A 19462-nucleotide genomic window follows, 5' to 3' on the forward strand; every position below is an offset into this window, starting at 1 on the left:
ATAGGAAGTTAGTAATGATGTAACTTTTCATGTAGTACTGTCATTAGATCCTGTAAACCCCCCCTCTGAAGGTATTTGTGTCAGGAATTGGATAATGATGAACTGACATCCATTCTTCTTTGTTTATACTGCCAGTCTGTTTAAGTCATCCTACAATTTTTAACATCTGTATTGACCACCATCTTGGTTGGCCGTGTGGTTAGCATATCTGTTCTCCAGACAAAAGGCTGTGGGTTCGAATCCTGCCATGGGCATGGATGTTTGTGATTGTCTTACAAACTTTGTGTGTAAAGGGAATCTGTAACCCTACCACTTATTCTAGCAGAAGACATCATTTCCAAAAACCATATGAGGTATGGCAGTGACCATACGGCATCTATGGATGTCAAATGTGGAATTTTTTTTTTTTTTCTGTATTGACTATTGCTCTATTCAATTTTGATCAGCAAGCAAGTGAATATTTCTTCCCAGATCATTTTGTTAGACTAGTGTTTCGTGAGCGTTGGTTCTTAATTTTGAATATGACTTATCAATTGCTTCCTTGTGGCCAGGGATCTTAAAATTCTTCCTGGGTCATGGAGTCTAACAAATTTATTTGTTCTATGCCAGTTAGAGTTGTCTATCTTAATAAACTGTGGGCCCTTTCCCTGATCTATATAACTATCCTGCTTGACTCTAATCAGGCAGGATGGTGTCCGGATTTTGGGGAGATTTGCAGTCGTGCCCTTTTCTAACCTTAATATTACTTAATCACTCTTTCTCCTTTTTGTCACGGTCCATCTTTTGGTGAGTGGCAATGTCGTTCTCAAACACAATTCGATGACCAGGATTCAACTATAAACATAAATGTTTTATTTTATACTATCAGTATACATGAAACATAAATCAATCAATTCGTTAATTCCCTTAAATTAGATTAAACACTTTAAGTAGTATTACACGACAATTTCAGAATATGACATATCTATTATCTTCTAAGAGAGGATATATACTAAAAATTGTCTAGACATATATCTTTAGGGAGACAGCTAAGGTAACATACACACACAAATTTTATTGCAAGGATCACATAACATGGCTCTTTGGACTACCTCCAATGTCCCTAAAAGTTCCACTAACTGACAAAATAGTCTCAGTTTTCCTTTCTGTAAATGTGCTTAAACCGAATTTTTCATTCAACGCTCCCTCTTGAACTTTAGATAAGTCAAAATTACCTTACCATTTCTTGCAGCATACATCTCACTCAAGCTCCACGTGGTTGGACCTTTGTTCACTTCACTTTGCAGATTGCTTTCCCATCTCATGGATTGATGTGCACTGGGTTTTCGTCATCATTGGGAAACATCTGAGGTGCTTGTCTGGAAACTTCCGGGCACTACAGGTGGGACATCACAATTCGGGTTTCATTTTGGATCCGAGCCTATTTTTCATCGGTTTGCACTTGGAGGTTTTTCTTTGTTGGATCTCCTTCTCACGTCTTACCTCTTTCACCTTCTTTCCCCACTCTCTCCTTTTTCCGACCATTAACTCCCTTTTTCTCCCACAGCTTACAGTCATGGTCGCATCGAAGATTTTCATCTCGAACCTGTGAGAGTGCTCCTCCCAGAGAATTTGCGAAATCTTGCTTGTAGGTTCAACAATGGGTTTATCAAGGTTTATAAATTTACCTTGTGGCTCTTAGTCATCACCGTGGCATGCACGGTTTCATAGAATCTGTCCTTGGGTTGATTGTCAACATTTCCCTTTTTTCTTGTTTGTTGTGACTTACACATATTATTCTTCTGTTTCTGTTTACACATATTATTTTCCACTTCCAATTTACACATATTTCCCTTTTAATTCGCACATTAATATTTTTCAATGTTTCCTCTTCATTGGGTGAATAGATAGACAATTATATGATACACTTCACCCCATTTCCTTATTTCTTTCTAGTACAGTTTTCACCAGCAGTACAGGTATTTTCTTTATTTAGGCTCCGTTCTTGTTAGATCCTGAACGAGGGTCTGTCTAGCAGAGGCAGGCCTCATTCATGATCTAACAATTTCCTATATCATTCATTTAAAAATTATCTAGTTGTGGTCCATATACAGACCCCTGCAGCATATCACTGGTTACAAGCCTTCCACTGGACTCCTGAATAAACTACTCTCTCTCTTTCAAATAAATTATGATTTATTTTGTTCTTTTGGCATTTGTGAATCATCTAGTAAACCTTAATGAATAATTGCCAGTACCTGAGCTTATCCATGTGTTTAGGTCACTTTTGTTTTTTATTACAAAAATAAAAATATTGAATAGAAATGAACCACTGTATGTATAGTGATAATATATGGTGCTCCACAAATATGAAATGTGGTGCAACATGCTGTTTGCAGAGAAGCAGAACAAAATTTTGTACAGTAAAAAGAGGAGGTAGTGAGAAACATCAGAGAAGTATAAGGGACATTATATAGCTGTATATAAGAATTACCAAAATGATCACATTACAGAAATCAACATGATATATTTGAAAATATGGTCATGTAACATCAGTATGGCATGATTCACTCAAATGGCTAAACAGGCATGACAGCAATGTACAAGATTCAATGGCAGCAAATCTCATTCTTTCAACAGAGCAGGCCTTAGCTTACCAAGTTACATAGCAGTGGTTGTTGACATGAAATGCAATGCCCAAAGCATCTCAGACATATTCATTGGATTTTAGTCTGGTGACTGATTGTGCTAGCCACAAGTTGTTAAATTATCAGTTTCCAGATCCTCCTCTTCCTCATGAGCTCTGTGAACATGAACATTGTCATGCATGAAAAGAAAATCTGGGTCACCTACAAAATTACACATAGGATTTGAAGATATGTTCTCAGTGCTGCACAGTTACATAGTATTCCCATCAAAAACATGACTAGAGTGTAATCATTGATAATTATTCACCACTGCATGAGAACACTGCCTCCACTATAAGTGTCACCTTTTTTCTGATGTTGGAGGATGGTATTGCATTCCTTATTCTTTCCATATCAAATACCATCTAGGCTAAAACGAGGCTCATCAAGAAACAGAACTGTACTCCATTTGATGAGTTCTGCATTGGTTTGTGGTTAATGGGATATTAGTGACTGATACCCGTATGTAGAATCAAATCCACTTGAATTGAGCCTGCTTAACACAGTCCAGTTGGAAATGTTTTTACCTGTGCTGGAAACAGCCTCAAGATACAACATATTTCTGTCAGATTCAGGTAATGAATGGTTTGTTCTGGTTGATGTAGTCCTCAAGTGTCTTTGGCCAGCTCTTGTAATGGTTCCTGTTACCTAAAACTGCAACCATAGTGCTGAGATGACACTTCTTGATACATTAAGCCAACATACCATCTTCACCTGCAACAGTCCAACTTCAATTCATCCAATGGCTTGCTATCTCTAAGAATCATCTAAATGATTCTTGGAGATGGCAAGAAAGAGATGGAGATGTAGTGAAATAGTAATGGGTCACATCATCAACCTATTGAAAATAAAAAGGACAAGACCGCTGGAAAGGGTAAAAAAGGGGTGAAGAAAAAGGGTTGGGAAAAGGGAAACAGTGGGAAGAGAAAGGAGAGAGTGGGATATGGGGGAGCTAGGGAAGAAAGAAGAATAGGCCTTAGCTCATAATTTTCATCTTTCTCAGTGCTACCAGATGATATCTCTTTTTATTACATTCACAGAGATCTGTAGGATAAAAATATCTATGGAGACCACTTGCACCCAGGTGGTCTGACCACCTAAAGTTGGCTTTCGCTGCCCAGATTCTTCTCCAAGGTTACCTCAGTAGAATACCATGGACCAAAGTATGACTTTAATAGGAAGATGTTATTAGGCTTACAGCAGTAACAAACACAATTTCGTCGTCCCATTCCTCAGTGCACAGAGTTTGCATTGTACACAAATCTGTCATTATACAGAGCTGCTCCACTCACAGGAAGTGCTATGCTGAGCCAGAGAACTTGTAAAAGAATCTGCTTTATTTCCAGCATTGTTGGAGAATTGGTGATATCGACATTCCATGATGGACCAATGTTCTCAGTCTTAGTTTTTCCATGACTGTAGATCACGGAGAAACCAAGACTGAGAACAAAGAGATGCCAAATTTCTCTATCCTGAATCGGTATCTTTCATTTCCCTCCTACTGACTTTAATATAAGATCCTCTCATCTCCTAAGTAGTCTGCCAGGTTTTCTTTTCATGCATTTGGGATACCATTCCACCTGCTGTCTTTTGTGGTTGCTATAAATGTCATGCTCGCTTTCTTGTTGTAGATAGTTTCTATCACATTTTAAAGATTTTTTTTATTATTATTTCAATGTGACTTATATGATCTTTTTTGCTTATATTACACTCTTCTTTCTGTTGCCCTTTGGATTATTAGACTTTGTTCTTCTTCCTTTTTTTTGTGTGTGTGTTCCATGTCTCACCGCCATAGATCATTGCTGGTAGAGTAATATTGTTAAAAAAAGGTTTGATGTTATTTTGATATCTATTTTTTTATTTGCAATAGTGTTTTATCTGGTTAAAAAGCTTTATAAGCAGCCTTTTTGCATCTGTTTATTTATTTCAATTAATATATCATATTAATTTTGGATTGCTTGTCTCAAATAAATATAGCTCTCCACTCTGACTATTTTGCAATTGAATTGGTGGTTGCAGCAGTATTCATTTTTCATCTACTCATCTTGCCAGGGTGTATTTATAATCTTGCTGTTCTGCAGTGCAAATCTATCATTTCTAAACATCTTTCTAGTTCAGGCAGTTGATGAAATATCAGAAACACCTCATCAAACAGAACTATTTTAAGCTTCCCTCGATCTATATTTAAACCTTTTGAGAGTGTTTTGTTTTCTGGAGTTGTTTAAAGGGCTTGGGAAAATCATATTCCCTTGTCTTTCTCTTCTCCCTAGAGGTATTTCTAGGGCTTTTTTTAAGTAATCTGGATTTTGCTGCCTGTATATATGTTCTGTCTGTATTAACCTGATATGTTGTTGTTCAGTGCCTGGAAAACTCCATGATCTATTGCGTCGAATATTTTTTGAGATCAACGAAGTGGAAGATAATATTCTTGTGTGTTTTTCACTTGGTATATTGTATGTATATGATCTGTTATGGAGAATTCTTTCTTAAATCATTCTTGCTCTTTGCTGCTGTTTTCATAGTGTTTTTGAATCTACTTAATATGGTGAATATTTTTAGAGATGGAACAGGACACACACATTGGTCTAGTTTTCAATATTTTTTTTTCCCCCTCTTCTGCCTTGATATCCTTTATTCTTATTTCTTCAATCCTTGGTGCTCTATCATTCTTCATCTTATTGACTACATATACTACCTCTTCTGTCATTACTTTTTGCATTTCTTTATACTGTTAATGTTATTGGAGTATATTTTGTGTGGATGAGTGGAGCTTACTTTAGTAATTCTGGATGATTGGAAAAAATCATCCATTGTTTCCTGGATGTGATTGACCCAGGTAATCCTTCCATTTTGCAACAGTCAGGGTAGCTCATCATTTTCTATAATTTTCTTCTGTTTGTTTTCCTGATATTCTGTTTGTTTAAAAGAGCTGGTATCATTGTTTCATCTATTTTCTACCCTTTTTAGACTCCTTTGTTTTTCTGCTACCTCTTCTAGTTTATTTTAAATTTATATAATCTTGTTTCTTTATTCTTAGTAACTTGCTAATATTTATATACATTCTAAATGAGTATGACTTGAATCTTTTAACCCTTCTTTTATATAGCACTTTGAGAATTCTTGACTAAGATACTCCCTGTGTTTCTTTTCAGTTGCTAATTTTGCCCGTTTTTTTTTTTTTTTTTACATTATTTTATTTGTTGGTTGAATTTGGCCAGGTCTTTATAGGTCTTGCAGGCTCCAGTCGTTCTGCGTTTATTAATTTATCAAACTACTTCCTGTAAATGCATTTCAATTGGTTTTAATTTTATATTGCTTGTATTTTTGCTTCTCTTGTTTATGCAAAAAATAGCTGTTAATGGTGTCCATGATTGGAGTATGTTTTATCAGTTCCAAGTTTTTTATATATTTTTTGCAGTCTGTCATAATTTACTTTCATTTCTTGTTACTCCATCTGGAGACCTCCATATCTAGCTTTTTCTAGAGAACTTTTCAAAAAGAGTATTCATTATATAAAGCCTCTCTCTTCCAGATGCTGTCCTCTTTCATTTCTATCTTCTATTCTCCATGAACCCACATATTTCTCTCTAGTCTAGCTGTCTTCTATTTGCTTGTAGAAATTATTGTTTCATTGTCAGCTGGGGAAGTTGGTGTGTAGCAGACTATTATTTTTATTGTTTCTCTTTGGCTCACTTGACCAGTCAGTTTTTCTTACTCCTTCAGATAAAATGTTGCAAGATAAGACGCTTTTGGTTTGTTTTGGTCGAAATCCTGCTCTCCCAACATTGTTTCCTGGACATGATTGACCCAGGTAATTCTTCCATTTTGCAGCAGTCAGGGTAGCTCATCATTTTGTTTTGCATATTGCCAGAAAGTTAAATTTTAGTTTGACTCTTTCAGAAGTAAGTAATTGAAAGTTCTTTTGTTCTCATTTTGAATATTCCATGTTGCATCATCAAATATTCCTTGGTTTGCCTTACAAAGTTCTGTAGGATGGGAGGGAGGGAGGGCAGTGCTTCTGAAAAGTTACTATCTTTGCTTCAGTGAAATATTGCACTTCTCCTCACAATGTTCTGAAGTGTGAATGACAGTATCCTTCATTTACTGAGGCTGTGGGTGCCACTGTTGAACAAAAATTGACCATAATCTAGCTAGTAAGGCCCTCTTCTAGTGTAGCATTCAAATACTACCCTTATCTAGTCCTCTAGTGTGCACCTGCTCACCAACCTCACCTTCTATTTATCTGACTTAGCTTAACAAGGTCCTGTCTTGTAGGTGAATCTGGAATTGAGATGAAAAGGCTGAGAGGTTTTGCTTATAAGAACATTATATTACACTTCAGGGACCACCAGTGTTGACATTCCATTTTAGTGTTGGCATACCTCTTTCTAACATATCAGATGCAATATTTTAATTAGTTGATAATGAAAATAAAGATTTTATGCCTGTTAACTTGGGGATGGGAACCGAAGGTGGGTGATTTGCTTCCATGCGAGAAGTGAAATGCACAGTACATCACTCAACTTTTTCCAGTCCTCAGAGAAGCTAATGATAATTTGTAGAAATTATGTTGAGCAGTGTTCTCTTGACATATCCCAGAAGGGTTTATGTTGTTGAATTCCTAGCTGTTGTCAGGTCAACAAATAGCCTTCATTCTTGATTAGATTAAAAGCAAGATGCTGCTGTTGTCGGTTCTTCCTATGTCTGTATACATGGCTTGAAGAAAACTTCATACCAGGCCTTGTCCTGAAGAGTGGAATTGTTCTAAACGCATAGTTATATAGATTCAGGACAATTTTGCTATGGGACCTTTATGGTTTGTAATCCCAAACAGGGGAAGCTCGAAGCCTAAGCAGTACCACACAAAGTAGCTGCTAAGATCATCAGTTTGCAGTATCTTGTTTAGATGTAGGTGAATGGGTAGTGTATACTTAGGACTGGGAGGCCAATGCCTTCATACTTCTCTAGAAGTTGAATCTTGATATCAACTTCATTATATAAATTTCTTCAGAAAAAGTCTAGGGGATTCTTGTACAGCCAGTTCTCTTGATCTGGCTATACAAGAAACCCTAAGACGGGGGGTGTTCAACCCGTCGATCGTGATTGACTGGAGCGATTTTTGGCCAATCTCGTGTGTTCCTCCTTACTTACAAATCTAATTAAAACTAAAAACATAATATTTTATTTATTGTTATTTTGTATTATTTTTAATTCGCTTTAAGTGTATTGCTATTGTTTATTTATTTTTCGTTAAAATTGTGAAATCAGTAATTTTCTTATAAGTCCGGGTAAATGAATTAATTTGAATCAGTGGAAGTCAAACAGTGAACCGAGGGAATACGATTATAAGCAAAGTGTAAAAACTCGATTGTAGCTTAAATATTAAATAATCCAAAGCACATTACATCAATTTTTTACTTAGGTTAAGTCCCATGTGAATATTGTAAAAAAAAATAAACTTTGTCTCGGTATAGTTTGTATTAGATGTTTTTGTAAATAACTCTTTTGAAGCTAACTGCATTAAGAATATGTTAGAGTGTTAAAAACAAAGGCAATGTTTTTGTTGCCGAAGCGCTGTACATGGCAGCATTAGAAAGATTGTTATTAAAACTTGTATGTATGAGAAAGGCTTGCAGGCTCTAAGTGTAAACATCTCCGAAGTCAGTCAGAAAGAGTTCAAACCACTTTCTGATGGCCGGCAACTTACAATCAAAAGAAAGCAGAGGTGAACAAAAGGCGTGCCAAACTTGAAACTTAAGATGAAAGACTCATACCGATTCTTTGGGGGTTGCCAACCTTCATGTGAGGTCTAAGAGGAGGCCTAATAAAAAGGGACTGAAGCAATCAGAAGGGGTCCTGGTTCCAGAATTGCTGTCAGAGAGGAGGCTGCCCGGTCCAGATTCGCCGTCAGAGAGAGAGATACTGTCCGCATCCATTTTGCTTGAGAGAGGAGTTTGCCACTTCCGGAAAGGAGCTTCTCGGTTCGAGCCATCGCTAGAGAGAGACTACTTCTAGGCCACAGACAAGGCTTCAAACTGCCGAAAGTAAGAGTTCCAGTTGCCAGAGAAAAGTTTCCAGGCCAGGTTAATGTCAGACATTCACCAGTGTGTTGCGTTTTCATTACAATTTGATGAATCAAACGACTTCACTGATATTGCTCAGTTAATGGTATTTATTTGCATGGCATTTCAAGATTATTCAAGTAAAGAAGAACTTTTGAAAATTATACCATTATTGGGAAGCACTAGGGGAGAAGACATTTTTTCGGCATTTGATGAATTTGTGAAACAACACAAACTTCTGCTTTTTAAACTTGTGTCTATTACTGTTGGTGCTCCTGTAACGATAGGTAATAAATCAGGCTTCATTTCGTTATGTAAAAACGATGACAAATATCCAGATTTTTTAACATACCACTGTATTATTCACCAACAAGTGCTGTGTAGTAAAAGATGTTTTGAATATTACTTTTAAAATTGTAAATTCTGTTCGAGGAAAGCCCTGCAACGGCGGTTATTTAAATAACAGGCAGATGATGATAGGGAACGTCTGTTGTACAATAATGTTCGCTGGCTCAGCAGAAGTAAATTTTTAGAAAGATTTCTTGTATTAATTAATGATATAAAAATTTTTCTTGATGAAAAAGGAGATATTTATCCTCAATTGAGTGATAAAAGATGGTTGTTACACTTATCATTTTTAGTAGATTTCTGTACGAAATTAAGCAATTTAAATTTAGAGTTACAAGGTAGAGATAAAAATTTAATCGATGTGTTAAGTTCAATAAAAACAATACTTACTTTTATTAAAGAAAAATATAAATGACCGCGAATTTAGACATCTCCCATATTTATAAAAAATTTTGAACAAAATCAAGAAATGCTTCGCTATGATTTAAAAGAATTTATTCATGAAATAGAATTAGTTCAGGAAGAAATAAATTCAAGATTTAAAGATTTTAATAAAACTGAAATGATTGTATCTTTTATCAATAATCCATTTCAAGAAAACTTGAACATCACAGAAATTTTAAATAAAATTAGTGGGCTGTTTGATATAAACCAAGCTGAAGTAGAACTTGAGATAATAAACATTTAGAATAGGTTACATTTAAAATCAAGTATGCACATAAAAAAATTCCCAATATTAACTGATATTGCGCGAAAAATTCTGTTATGTTTTGGATCGACATACTTGTCAGAATCTGCTTTTTCAAATATGACCATCATAAAAATTCAATTAAGAAACCAAATTACAAATGATCATTTGGATGATTGTCTGCTATTGGCCACTTCTTCATATCAAATTGACTATGAAAATATTGTGAGGTCCAAACAATGCCAAATTTCACATTAACTTTTTTTTTTTTTTAATCAACCTGCATTTCCTGTAACTTGTGAGTTTTGTAATCAATCTGTTGTTTTTTCTAACTTTGGTTTTTCAAAATAGAGAAATAAATATTTTATTCCTATATATATATATATATATATATATATATATATATATATAGGAATGATATCACTTTTAATTAAAATAATTAAAAGTGATAAATAAATTTTTAAATACACAACTATAATTTTTAGTTGTGTATTTTTTTTAGTTGTTTATTTGTGCGTAATCAGATATCAGGTTGGGGGAATGTGATCTATATAAGAGAGTAGATCGCCAAATAACTTTTTATAGAGAAGTAGCTCGCGTAGTAAAAAAAGTTGAACACCACTGCCCTAAGAGATCTTGCTGACATTGATGATACTGACAGGCTGGGCAGATGATAGTTTTGATGACTCTTGCCCAACTGTCTTTATAGATAGTTGGTGAAGTTCAGGCCATAATAAGAAGTTGGATCCCTATGATGAGAAGGGGTTTTCTTTAGGGACTAGATTCCTAGAGAGGTTGTCAATGTTCCAGACCCTATAAATCTTGAAATGCATTATGTCAGGATTTGACATTAATGATGACACTGAATTTTCCCAAGATGAAAGGGTTGCTGATGAAGTTATTGTTGCTGAGGGTGGATACCACATCATCATCACATAAGCTGTAATTTTGAATTCTTTCATGGAATATTCGAATAGAATCCCTTTTGTGGCACAAGAGTTATTGAAAGGCTCAAGGATAGTACAAAAAAGGAGGAAACTTTGGATCACCTTTGCTTAACTTCTTTTTGGATGTTAATTGGGGCTGAAACATTTCATTGAGTGGAGCTGTTGTTGCTGCCTCCGTCAATAATAGAGAAGAGACTGCTACTAACACCAACTTTCTGTAGGATAAATAGTAAAGAGTTATAGACACTTTCAGACACAGTTCAAGTCTGTGGAGAGTAATGCCATCAAGTATTTCTTAATGTTTACCAAATTCTTATGAAAAACAGATTAAATTCTATCGAGCAGCCTTGGATATAATACACTTGCGTACTTTAGACGACATATCTCATCCCCAGCTCGAGTCAGTTGTTGACAACATGAGCTCAGTTATTATTATATAGGTTTTCAGTTCTTGATTAAGGAGAGATCCATATTAGCTTTGGGGATGAATATAGTATGGCATTCCATGACCTTGCCCATTTCTTGTGGAGAGGAAGATAATGTTAATTAGTGCCACGAGCACAGGGAGAACAAAATTCCATGCCACATGATAAGACTTGACTTTGTCCCAGTTTGTCCTATCCAGATTCTTTCCTGGTATAGCACTGCTTATAGGCTGCATTGATCTCGGCTACTGTGATGGAATGGTCTAACCCTGCTTGGATGTGTGCACGGAGGGTAGTGATGTTCCAAGAGGAATCATCTTGGGTGGTACTGTCATCCTAGTGAAGTTGTTTATTGGATCTCTGGAAGGTTTCTAGGATGTCAGGTGTTGTGGTCTTGATTTGACCCTCTTCTTTGATATTAGTAATGGTTTTTTCCTCTTGAAAGGAAAATCTGTATTAGAAAGTAGCTGAAACTTTGTCCTTGAAGTGTAGATCTTAATTCTATTCCTTGTCATGTCTTTGTTTTTTGGTCCATCTGTCTTGAGATCAGTGTTTGTGAAATGTCACTGTTCCTTGATGCTGGCTGGCTACAAATCACATTCTCTTTTTGTATTGATATAAGTATACATATAAATCACAACAAACTGATATGGATAGTGGCCTATAAAAGCTGAAAAATTGCTTATTCCTAAAGGTTTGTGCACATTCAGCCCACTTAGTTTTCCAGCGAACCTTGACTTTAGGACTCTAAGCGATTTTTCAGATTTTATAGACCACTATCCATAACTAGTTGTAATTTATATTTATACTTGTATAAATAATTTTTTATTTATTTGTTTATTTTATTAATTAATTTTTCTTTTTTGTGAACATGTTGCTCTCCAGTGTAATTTAATTTTATAACCTAATAGATGATAATAATAATAACAGGACTCTAGCTTTGTAAGTTTTTTTTTTCACCAGAGGTCAGGCCAATAGTTGTAATGATTGGTCAGTAACTTTAGCATACCATGTAGATTGTAGTGCAGCTCATTTCTTTGTATATATGTGTATACTCCAGATGATGACCTTAATGTGAAAGTCGAAACGTCGAGTGTTTATTTTGGTTTATATTAAACCAAAGTTTTACTCTAACACGGTAGTTGTTTCCATAATTTTCATGATGTATTTTGATCACTGTGTAAAGCATGAGGGGAAGAATATTGATGGCAGAATGATTTCAATGAATGCCAATGTGGGGAGGTAAATGAATCAGTCAAAATATTAGAATTATTAAGTGAAAACTTTGCAAGAGTATATCATCCAGGTGAAGATATTGCAGTAATGAGAGAGGCAAAGACGCATATGAGACCCAAGATAAATGAAATGCATAGCATATTACAAAATTTTGATGTGAATTCAGCTTTGAGATTAGATGGTATACCAGCTCGAGTTTTACGTGAAGGTGCTAGGGAATTTTCAGTGCCTTTGATTGCATTGTTTAATCAAAGCTCTGGGTTAGTCTAGGGAGTGGAAAGAAAGGGAAATAGTTCCATTGCATAAAGGAGCTGGTATACCATCTAATCTCATAGCTGAATTCACATCAAAATTCTGTAATATGCTATGCATCTCCATTTCATTTACCTCAGTTCTCATATATGTCTTTGCCTCTCTCATTACTGCAATCTAGCTGTAGATCCAGAAATGAGTTGTTGTGTTTGTATACCAATGCTAGAAGCATAAGAAACAAGGCGGATGAAATGGTTGCACTAATTGCGTCTGTGCACCCAGAGATTGTCGGAAAGGGGGCGCTAGTGGGCCAAGTACTGCGGACGTGTTTTGAAGAGCTCCTGATTCAGATAAGTTTTTACTAGGAATAATTAAGTATATATGTGTGATTGTTTGAGTAAGAGCGGCTGTAAACGTTGTACGCTACCGGTATTATTAGTGTGGGTTTTTTTTTTTTTTGTCTAAACTAAATTACGAAATCGTTATTATTAGACCTATAACCGGCAGAGAAAAAAAAAATGGCGGTGGCATTGTCATTCCATGATTTGAATGTAGATTTCAGTCGTTTCGTTAAGTGTGAGGTCTGTTATATGTATTCCTTCGATTACATAAATGATTTGTGGATGTTTAGTGCGGATGGAAGAAGGGTGTGTGCGAAGTGTGACCTGAACGAAGAACTAATGAATGCGAATATGAAATTGATGACAGAAAGTGCTAGTACCGATTGTATCGCGATTGCACGTTTGAAAGAAAAGGATAGTGGGCAAGAGAAGCGAAAAAATGTTAAAAAATCAGGAAAAAAGAAAAAGAGCGATTTGACAACCGTAACGGATGTTAAAAGGGACGAAAGTGAGGTGGAAAGAAACGAAATTGAGAGAACAAATGAAAGTAGAACTTGCGTAATGCAGAAATCGCAAGTAAAAAAAATCGAAAGAATAAATGATGGCGAAAGTTCGACGCATGTTGGACCGAAAGTACTGAAACAAAGAAAGATGAATGACAGTAAAAGTGAGAAGAATGATAGCGAAAGTTGGACGCATGTTAGTCCGAAAGTACGGAAACAAAGAAAGATAAATGAGAGTGAAAGTGAGAAGAATGATAGTGAAAGTTGGACGTATGTTAGACCGAAAGTACGGAAACAAAGAAGGATGAATGAAAGGGAATGTGAGAAGAGGGGGTCGAGAGTTAGAAAGTTAGAAAGATTTAATGATAGAGAGAATGTGTCGCGAGGTTCGGAAAGTGAATTAGATTGGATGAGGCAAGAAATCAAATGGATGCGGAATGAAATTAAGAGAATTCAGGTCAAAACTATTACAATAAATCATGATGGCATGAAAGAGTTAACGAAAGATGAGCGAGTGGCGTTGTATGGCGACTCCATTATTAAAGGTGTGCTAGAGGATAAAATGCACAAGGTATGTTTTCCAGGTGGTAAAATAAGTAGAGTGATTGAGGCATTGGATATGAGGCGGGAGCAAGCAAAAGAGTTAATTGTATTAATTGGTACAAATGATTTGAGAGAGAACAAAGAGCATGTCAAAATGAATGTCAAGAGACTGCTTGGAAAGATAAAAGAGAATAGTGTGACAGGAAGGGTGGTCAGTGTGTTGCCTAGGTATGATTGTGGTGAAATGAGGCGGAGAGCAAGGATTATGAATGGTATTCTGGCTGAAATGTGTGAGGAGATGGGAGTACAGTTTGTTAATGTGTGGAATGAGTTTGAGGGACGAAGTGAGCTGTATGGGAGTGATGGACTGCATTTGAGTGGTTATGGTGTGAGTCGCTTGGAGAGACTGCTGCTGGAAGGTAGAGAAGTGAATAGAGAAAATGAATCAGATCGAGAGGGGAGTGATGTGGAAGAGCAGGAGAGTAAGACAGAAGAGATTGAAGAAGCGGAAATGAATGGGGAAGTGAGTGGTATGAGTATAGAAAATGAGAGAATGGGTGTGCAAGAGGAGCAGGGAAACGGGGAGGCCCAGGGTGGACAGGGATACACAGCGTGAGAAAGGTGGATGCTCCAAGAGGAGGTGAGAGCATGTGTAGGCAGGAAAGTAATGGGATGACCAGGGATCAAGAGGAAACAGATGTTGTTGCAAAGGGTTCTAAAATGAAGAAGCAGAAAGAGAAATGGCCCCAGTCCAGCATGGAGAGAGCACATCGAGTGAATGGTATCAGTGGAACTAGCTGTAGATCCAGAAATGAGTTGTTGTGTTTGTATACCAATGCTAGAAGCATAAGAAACAAGGCGGATGAAATGGTTGCACTAATTGCGTCTGTGCACCCAGAGATTGTCGGAATAAGTGAGACATGGTTAGATGAGGACGACATCCTGACAGGAATAGAGATGGAAAGGTATGATGTGTTTCATGAGGATAGAAGGGATAAAAAGGGAGGGGGAGTGCTATTGATGATAGAGAAAGAGTTATGTCCATACAAGGTAGAGATGCAAGAGGGAAATAGGGCCAGTGGTTTTGAGGCAGTATGGTGTGAGATAGAGGTGAATAAAATCAAATACTTGGTGGGATGTTGTTATAGACCTGGTAATGTGGATGGTGGTGATAGTGAAATGTATAGTCAAATAAGCCAAGCAAATAAGAAAAGAGTGATCATTATGGGTGATTTTAATTATGGCAATATAGACTGGAATGAAGAGATAGCGACTGGAAGTAAAGAAAATGAGTTTCTTGAGTTTTTGAGGGATAACTACCTCAGACAGTATGTAACAGAGGGCACACGAGGATTAAGAGTCTTGGATTTGGTCATCTCATCGGAGGATGTAATTATAAATGAGGTGTCAAATCATCCACCAATTGGCGAAAGTGACCATGAGGTGATTACCTGGGTGGTTGCCAGCAGTGCAAGGACCCCTGTGAAAAAAGGGTATATGTGGAACTACAAGGGGGGTGATTATGAAGAGCTCAGGAGACAGCTTGCAGATGTAGCATGGAATGAGGAGTTAGCTGGAAAAGAGATCAATGCAGCTTGGGGGATTTTCAAAAACTATTTAGTAGATGCAATGTCTAAATGTATACCATGGGTGAGAAGGTTAAATAAGGTAGGTGTGAGATGGATGAATAAAGAGATTAAGCATGCAATACAGAAAAAAAAGGCATTGTGGAGACAGCATAAGAGAAGTGGAAGTAACCAATTTCATGAGGTCTACAAAGACCAGGCAAGGAGGGTGACTTGGTTGGTGAGAGTAGCTAAAGAGAGGTATGAACAGCAGTTAGCTAATGAAGCCAAAAAGAATCCTAGGGAGTTCTTTCGATATGTAGCCAGCAAAAGAAAGAATGATTATGGAAGGATGACATTGATTGGAGGAAATGGTATAAAGACAGCTGTTGCAGAATGTGTGGTGGAGATACTCAATGAGCAATTCATAAAGATCTTTCAATCTTGTGAATGTGACTTCATGGAGAGATTAAGAGCAGTTGATGATGGGGAGGAGAGACTGACTGTAAGTGAGCAAGAGGTGTTTGGGGAGTTGAGTAAACTAGATGTAAATAAGGCTGTGGGACTTGATAATATATCACCACGTATTCTGAAGGAGTGTGCTAGAGAGTTGACACCTGCCTTGACATATTTTTTTAATACGAGTCTTGCACTTGGTCAAGTTCCTAAAGAGTGGAAGGAGGGCAAGATTGTGCCACTTCATAAAGGAGGTGATCGAACTCAAGCATCAAACTATAGGCCTATCTGTGTGTCAGGTGTTGTGGTTAAGTTGTTGGAGAAGCTTGTGAGAACTAGGATCCAGAGTTGGGTTGACAACAATGGTATAATTTTTGATGGACAGCATGGATTTGCTAAAGGGAGGTCATGTTTTAGTAATCTACTTACTTATTACAATAAAGTGACTGCTTCCTTGGACAGAGGAGAAGGATACACAGTAATATACTTGGATTTCGCAAAAGCTTTTGATAGAGTACCTCATGATAAGTTGACAGTCAAACTAGAGCAGATGGGGTTGGATATTAGATTAATGCATTGGATTGGAGACTGGCTATCTGATAGGTATCAACAAGTTGTGTATGGGGGTGCAATATCCAGGAAAAGGAAAGTCACTAGTGGAGTGCCTCAGGGGTCTGTTTTAGGGCCATTACTATTTAACTTATATATTAATGATATTGGTGAAGATTTGGATGGAGATATTCAGTTGTTTGCAGATGATGCAAAGTTGGGACGAACCATAAAGAGTAGTGAAGATGTTGTGGCCTTGCAAGAAGACTTGAATAAATTGAGTGATTGGGCAAGCAAATGGGGATGTGAGTTCAATGTTGCAGAATGTAAGGTTTTAAAATTTGGAAAACAAAGATGGGATGCAGAATTTATGCTTGGTGAGAATATATTGTTGGAAGTAGAGGAAATAAGAGATCTGGGGGTGATAGTGGATAAGGATCTAAAATTTAGGGGACACATCGCCAAAATTGTGAAGACAACACAAAGACTTCTGGGAATGATGCGGAGGACACTGACATGTAGAAGTAGGGAGATACTTGTTCCAATGTATAAGGCTTTGATTAGGCCACACTTGGACTATTGTGCCCAGATTTGGTCACCGGGTTTTCAGAAGGATGAAGAGATGTTGGAAAGGGTCCAAAGGCGAATGACTAAGGTAGTTTCTGACCTCTGGAATGTTGAGTATGAGGAAAGATTGAAAAGATGTAATTTGCAGGGGAGAGGGGGAAGAGGGGAGATATGATAGAGACCTACAAGTTGGTAAGGGGTTGTTATAGGATCAATGGTGGAGAAGTTCTACAGAGAATAGTGGGAGATCAGGGGAGAACCAGAGGTCATCCCTGGAAACTGTATAAGGAGGGTGTGAGTAAGGGAGTGAGAGGCAGGTTTTTTTCGTGCAGAGTTGTGAGTGATTGGAATGCCCTGCCTGAGAGCGTGGTGTCTGCAAGTAGTTTGAATGTGTTTAAGACACGGTATGATGAGATGTGTGTGTAAGATAAAAGGACCTCCTAGATGAGTCTTTGACTCCATGAGGTCTTGTTTTAATAATAATAATAATAATAATATCTTCACCTGGATGATATACTCTTGCAAAGTCTTCACTTAGTAATTCTAATATTTCAACTGATTCATTTACCTCCCACCATCGGCATTCATTAAAATCATTCTGCCATAAATATTCTTCCCTTCATGTTTACACAGTGATCAGAATACATCATAAAAATTATGGAAACAACTACTGTGTATAAATTTAGCAAATTACTGACTAATCAGCATATCAGGAATTATAGTGAAGATATATCCAACCGAATAATAAAATTACTTCCAAGAAAGGCCATACTCCATCTCGTCAACAATGCCATTTTTAGATACCAGCATTTTCCCACTGCATGGAAGACGGCCATCGTCATGCCATTGAAGAAGCCAGGAAAAAAACCCTCAACTCCCCGAAAGCTATAGACCTATCGGCCTGTTGTCCAGCATCGGAAAGGTGACAGAGAAAGTGATCCTCACAAGGCTTCAAGCGGAAACAGATAAGTTAGGAATTTTGCCAAACAAGTAGTTTGGCTTCTGCAAGGCCCACAGCACAGTTCAACAAGTGCACCAGCTAGTGGAGATCATCACAAAAGGCTGTAATTGGAAACTCCATACAGCTGCCATCTTCATCGATGCTGAGAATGCGTTTAAGCAAGTATGGCATCAAGGCCTTCTTTACAAACTCATAAAATTTAACTTGCCAATCAAGTTAACAAAAATAATCCAGTCATACCTGAAAGATGGATATATTCAGGTCAGGGTCGGCAAAACGGTTTCGTCCAAATGCAAGGTATTGGTAGGCGTACCTCAGGGCTCTCTTCTGGCCCATCTCCTGTTCTCAATCTACATAGCAGACATCCCTCCAAATCCAAGAACAACATTCACTGCATTATATGCAGATGATACTTCATTAATGGCAAGATCTCTTAGCCCCAAACTGGCAACTAGACTTCAAAGCAGTATACATATAGTAGAAAAATGGCTAGCAGGCTGGAGGATTCAAGTAAACCCCCAAAAGAACTCGGCTATACTGTTTTCTAGAAAGAAAATCCATAGTATGGAGTATATTCATCTTTTGGGAGTTAAGATTCCATGGCAGACTGAAGTCAAAATCTTGGCGTGATACTTGATAAAAAAAAAAAAAAACTCCAATTCAGCAATCATATAAGACACATTGCCGTGAAGACATCCAAAGTAATTGTACAGCTCTACCCTGTGATCAACAGAAAAAGCAAACTAGATACACAAAAGTTAATAATTTACAAGATGGTAATAAGTCCGGTCATCACTTACGCATTCCTCCCTGCATGGAGCCACACTGTGAATACAAATATGCAAAAAACTACAGAGATTACAGAACAAGTGCTTGAGGATGATTCTGGATACCCCTTGGTTTATTAGAAACTCATAGATCCATAAAGAAGTCAACATTCCTTACATCTCTTCCCTACTTCTAGATCTAGCTGAGAAGTTCTTTACCAAGTCAAGGAACCATCCAAAACCATTGATCAAAGAAGCTTCAATATAATGAAGCTAAAGCTACAAATATAAAAGGCCCAAGTCAATCTTACATCCTGCTGAACACAGCTAATTTCACTTCCCTCACTGGGTGAGCTTATAGCTCATAAATGTTCCATTCAAAGTTCTTCCTTTACAGACAAAGGGGAATATGAAAAGCATTTTCGCTTCGCCCAACTCGCCATTAATGTTATTTGTCGTTCATTAGAGAGGAGGCTGGCTGTTCAGAAGTTTAGGTTGGAGGCTGTTTGAGGAGTTTGTTCGTCTTGCAGAAGTAGAAAGCCCAGGAGAAGGTCATTCTACGTAGATATATTTCCAGTAGCGGAAT

At 37.2% G+C, this 19462-nt stretch overlaps 1 protein-coding gene across 6 annotated transcripts in view; it reads left to right on the forward strand.

Annotated features, from left to right (window-relative positions):
• Nucleotides 1-19462, forward strand: part of LOC150106651 (leucine-rich repeat-containing protein 14-like) — a 168153-nt gene that overhangs the window by 24575 nt on the left and 124116 nt on the right. The gene's annotated exons all lie outside the window — the stretch shown is intronic.

The sequence above is a fragment of the Typopeltis vanoorti genome, chromosome 5, assembly GCF_054136105.1.
Source record: "Typopeltis vanoorti isolate ZY-2024b chromosome 5, IOZ_Tvanoo_1.0, whole genome shotgun sequence".
Classification (NCBI taxonomy): Eukaryota; Metazoa; Arthropoda; class Arachnida; order Uropygi; family Thelyphonidae; genus Typopeltis; species Typopeltis vanoorti.